Here is a 5,509-nt window from a genome sequence, read left to right as displayed (position 1 = left end):
GAAAGCTGCATCCCCTGAAGCTAGCAATTTGTCCTAGGAAGGCCAGCTGGTCAGAGGCTTGGCTGGGACCAGGCACTCCCAGGCCCTGCTCTCTGCTCTTGCTGGCGTCACACGCTGCCTCCTGGGCCTCTGCAAGGCACTTTTTGGAACCTAACTGTAGGGCACTGCCTACATTCTTTCTAAATTACATTTTGTAATTTGGGGCCCATTATTCCTGCCTGTCAAGATCATTTTTTATCTCCTGTCATATAACCATTAGCTAATGGGGGACACTGTGGCCAACACCAGAAATTGTGGCTTTTCCTCTATCATGATGTGCTTCCTAAGTCATCTCTGTGCCACTGAAGGGGAAATACTGTCATAACTTTTATCAGATAATTCCAATAGTCACCAGCAATTATAGGGAAGGATGTTAATTAGCATACTTCAGCCCATGTTTCTCAGGGATCCCTTGGGTTCTGACATTCTAGGATCAGCATTCCAGCAGATGTCTGGGCTCTGCCCAAGGGCCAGTGCTCACAAGATGGAAGAGGAGTAATTATTGGGTGGGGAAAACAAGGAGAGAAGGGAGCTAACATTGGTCACCAACTGCGGACTCAGCTCTGAGTACAGGGGTGCAGATGACAGAAAAACATTACGGGAGGAGGAGCCTGGAGGATGAGACTGCTATGGTTTTGGGGGAAAGTAGGTGGATTGGGGGTATTTCCCTTCTATTCAAAGTGTCTGATCCCGTGGTTGTGTCATTAAACTCTACATGGAGGAACTCACGGTGGTAGAGGAAATCACTCTTGGAGGACTGTGCTTATTTGTCTTTTTCCTTTACATTGTAAGAGACACACTCTATCCGATCTGTACAACTGCTTCTTGGACATCAGTCCAAGAAGATGGACTGCTTCTTCCATCACTAAAGCCACTTTTTGAGTCATCTTATATAGAGTTTTCCAGAATGCCATGTTCACTCTCACCTAAGTTATTTGAGATACAGCCCCTTCAACATCTGTCTTTGGAAACGTTGTGGCTTGGGTTGACATTTTGACTGTATTGCTTTTCAGAAAATCCTTAATTCATATGAATGTCATTGGAAGGCACTACCGAATGTGATGGTTTCTATTTATGGTTAATGTTAATCCATTGACCATACAGTAGTTTAAATTTCTGGCACAGATTCCTTTTGCATGGTGTTATAGCTCATTCCTGGGCTGCTATAATTGTGTAATTTATTAATGTGAAAAGTAGACTTTGAAATGTATTAGTCCAGAGCTAATATGGAGTGCAGCAAGGGAATTTAGTGTGCTTAGAGAAGAGCTGTTTCCATGGAAACTAATTCCTTTGAGTGAAGTCCTGTGACCAGGTGATGCAGCCTGGGTCCCAGGCTCAGCTCTGACATGAATCTCCAGGTTCCATGAGCAAGTCCCAAAAGCTTTGGGACTTAACCTTCTCATCTGTGACCTGGAGAAGTCAGACGAGTTCAGTGTTTACTAGACTAGATTTTGGAATATTAGTGACCAGTAATATATTTATTTCAAGTTCTAGTTTTGGAATACTTTTGGATTCACAGAGAGGCTGTGAAGATAGTACAGAGAGTTCCTGTATAACTTTACTCAGTTTTCTCTAATGTTAACCCATTATATAGCCATATCACATTTGTTAAAACTAAGAAATTAATGTAGGTGTAATTCTATGCATGAAGCTGCAGACCTTATTTGGATTTCCCTAATTTTTTCACTAATATCCTTATTCTGTTCCAAGTATCCTATTCAGCCCACTACATTGCATTTAGTTGTCATGTCTCCTTAAAATCCTCTAATCTGTGACCATTTCTCAGCTTATCATGTCCTGTGAGCTTTAAAGAATGCTGGGCAGGTATATGTCTCAAATAGAAATATTTTTAAAAAGAAAAACAAAATTGCAAGATTAGTCTAGGATTGGAAAAATTACACAAGGTGTATGAATGAGGTCTCTGTATTGCTAGTGACAGAAAACTCACCCTGAATTGTCCTCTCAAACAGGGAATTTATTGGTTCATGTAAATAAAAAGGCCAAGGGCATACATGGCTTCAGAATGAAATTCATATCCAATTTTACCTGTCTCTTGGCTTGGTTCTTCTCTCTTCTGAATATTCGGGTCATTCTAAGCTATGCACTTACCACATAGTTACAAAATGGCTTCCAGCAGTGCACATGGCTATATCCATCCAGCGTGTGTGTGTTGGGGGGGGGTAGGGGACTCATGTCTGTTCCACGTTCACAACTAAGCTCTCAATGGCTCTGATTCCACCATTTGTCCATCCTTGAACCAGTGTGAAAAGATAATCACTTTTCTGCTTCTGATGTGACGCTGTGTTGCCCAGAGTTGTGGCCACCATATTGTGACCATTGAAGGGAGCAGGCTGACAGCTGAGGAGACACAAGAACCTTAAAGGTGGATAAGAACCTGGGTTCTGGGTGATGTCATTTAGTTGTAGAACTCATCAGCCGTGGATCTGGGTTGGTTATATGAAATAATAAACTCCCTTGCTGCTTAAGCTTTTGTTAGTTGAGTTTCATTTTACTTGCAACACAAAGGATCCCAAATGATACAATGATATTGCAGGTTTCCTGATATTACCTGGATACAGATTTGCTAGTTGGGCTTTTCTATTCGACAGCACAATACAAACAAGCCTAAAATTTTCTGGCTTGTAGTTTTCATTAGAATTATTGTTGAAAACCCCAGCTTCACCTAGGCATTTTGGCAAAAAAGGATGTGATACTCATCAGTTCGCATAATATAGAGCATTTGAGTAATAGTTCCAATGTTTCTGGTTGCTTCTTCCCATGAAGGCTAGAAGCAAACCATGGGGACAGGGCAGGGAGGTGGCTGGAAGGGGTCTGCAGGGTGCATCTCACTCAGAGCATATCCAGTACAGAGGCTTCTGCTCATCCAGTGGGCACAGCCTGGAGTTGGTCAGAAAGGGATGCCTTGCCGGGAGAACACTTTCTCATGGCAAACATTTGGGCACTGGGCTGAGATGATCTCCTGTAAGGCCTTTTTAACTCAGGCTAGCGCTGTGTGACGGAAAGGTGTGAAGACCACCATGCCCATGGGGGGGGGGGGGCGGTCTCTCGGTGTAAGAATCCCTGAAGTACTGAGCACCTGAATAATAAAAGTGTGTTGTTTTTTTTTTTACTTTTTTTAAATGTTTATTTATATTTGAGTGAGACCAAGTGTGAGTGGGGGAGGGGCAGAGAGATGGAGACAGAATCTGAAGGAGGCTCCAGGCTCTGAGCTGTCAGCACAGAGCCCGACTCGGGGATCGAACTCACAAGTTATGAGGTAATGACCTGAGCCGAAATCGGATGTTCAATCGACTGAGCCACCCATACGCCCTAATAAAGGTTTTTAATAAAGATTTTTATAAAAGGATAAAAGATTTTTAAAATAAAAGGATAAAAATGATTTTTAAAAAGGTTTTTTAAAAAAATCACTGAAATTTAAAAAAAAAGAAGAGTGTGATTATTACAGAAAACACCAGCCCATGGTTTCCCATTGAAGAGTGTTCTCAAGAGCTAAAGGAATGATAATTTGGAAATGCATTGGGTTCTCCCATCGTTATGCCCTATACACTCTTTTTTTTAAAATAGAACTTGTAATTACTTTTATGTACACAAAACTCAACAGCAGCCAGTTAGCCCACTTTGGTGGCCAGTTCTTTAGCCTTTGCCTTTGCCTTTGGCAATGTGAGCCACTGGGGAGGTGGCATTGCCTCCCCAGTGATGATGGATCTCATCATATCTGTCATTGTCATTGGTCCTGATAGCTTCTACCAGCTAAGCCAGAGCTCCTTTGTCTTCCAAGTTAACCTTGTGAAGGTGATGGTGGTGCAGGTCTTCCTGTGAACCAGACGCCCCAGCCTGGCCTTCCCCTTGATGATGCAGTAGGGAACCCCATCTTATGACACAGGGCAGCCAGGAAGGCAACCCCAGCTCAATGGGATCCACAGCATGTGCAATCACTACCAGCTGTGCCTTCTTGTCTGCTAAGTTGGTAACAGTATTAACCCCAGCTTGAAGGATAGGTGGCCTCTTAATGGGGACATCCCCTTTGCCAGCAGCTTTCTTCTCAGCCTGGGCCAGTGATCTCTGCTTCTTCTTTTGCTTTGTCTCTGGTCAGTACTTGTGGGCCAGCTTAAGCAGTGGAGTAGCTGTTTGCCCACCCAAGGCCCAGGTGGACAGGTTAATCACGGGAGGCACTTTCACACATTTATAGAGAACAGCCCTTGCCACTGCAGTCCAGTGTAATGGGGCCATTTGACAAAGTGGGTGAGGTCCCTTTTGGGCTGGATGTCCTGTCTGATGCCAAAATTCTTGGGCTTTTTCTCAAATGGGATTGGCACCTTCTTGGCCTCCTGCTTCTTCACCACGGCAGGGGCCAGGGCCACCTTCTTCCCCTTAGCTGCTTTACATTTTGGCATCTTTGATGGCTGGAATAGAGAGCTACACTCACTTCTCTCCAAGAAATATATGATGTATATGAGAGTTTTTGCTTGTCCCTCTAGCTTTTTAAAATGAAAACAGTTTTGGGGTGCCTGAGTGGCTCATTTGGTTAAGTGTCCAACTCTTGGTTTTGGCTCAGGTCATGGTCTTGCTATTCATGGTATCAAGTCCCACATTGGGCTCTATGCTGACAGTGCAGAGTCTTTGTGGGATTCTCTATCTCCCTCTCTCTCTGTTCTTCCCCTGCACCCCCTCCCCCACATGCATCTGCTCTCTTGCTCGCTCTCAAAATAAATAAATAAAAACAGATAAAAAATAAAATTTCTAAAAATTTTTTTTAAAATATGGGGATTAGGAGGAACTTAAGGGAGGACCATGGGGGAGGAGAAGGGGAAAAATAGTGGGGGAGAGGGAAGGATGCAAACCATGAGAAACTCTTGAATGCTGAGGACAAACTGAGGGCTGGTGGGGAGGAGGGGAAGAGGGGGTGATGGGCATGGAGGAGGGCACTTGTGGGGATGAGCACTGGGTGTTATATGGAAACCAACTTGACAATAAACTATTAAAAAAATATGGAGCACCTGGGTGCCTTAGATGGTTAAGTGTCTGACTTCAGCTCAGGTCATGATCTCTCAGCTCGTGGGTTTGAGGCCTGCATCAGGCTCTGTGCTGACAGCTCAGCCTGGAGCCTGCTTGAGATTCTGTGTTTGGCTCTCTCTCTCTGTCCCTCCCCTGGTCATGCTCTGTCTCTGAAAAATGAATAAACGTTAAAACTTAAGAAAAAATAAAATAAAATGGAAATAGTTTCTACTCGTTCCTTCCCTCCCACACACACTTTCTCACGGGCAGATACATACTTACATGAATACTCTCAGATATCGTGTGGATCCACATATTTTGGGCATGTACATAAAGCCATTTATAGGGGTTTAATCCATGAATCATAAACAGAAGATTCTCATTAGGAATGAGCAGTGGCCTCTTTAAGCTTGCATAGTGCTTATAGTATTTGAAGATGGAAAACTCAGCGTTT

General features: G+C 43.6%; 1 pseudogene; it reads right to left on the bottom strand.

The window, feature by feature from the left end:
- Positions 1-3,668: 3,668 nt before the first annotated feature.
- LOC120239519 lies at positions 3,669-4,460 on the bottom strand (annotated as a pseudogene).
- Positions 4,461-5,509: the final 1,049 nt, after the last annotated feature.

Source organism: Hyaena hyaena, unplaced genomic scaffold, assembly GCF_003009895.1.
Source record: "Hyaena hyaena isolate Hyena2069 unplaced genomic scaffold, ASM300989v1 scaffold_234, whole genome shotgun sequence".
Lineage (NCBI taxonomy): Eukaryota > Metazoa > Chordata > Mammalia > Carnivora > Hyaenidae > Hyaena > Hyaena hyaena.
The sequence above is the reverse complement of the archived record's forward strand: the minus strand, read 5'-3'. Positions and strand labels throughout refer to the sequence as shown.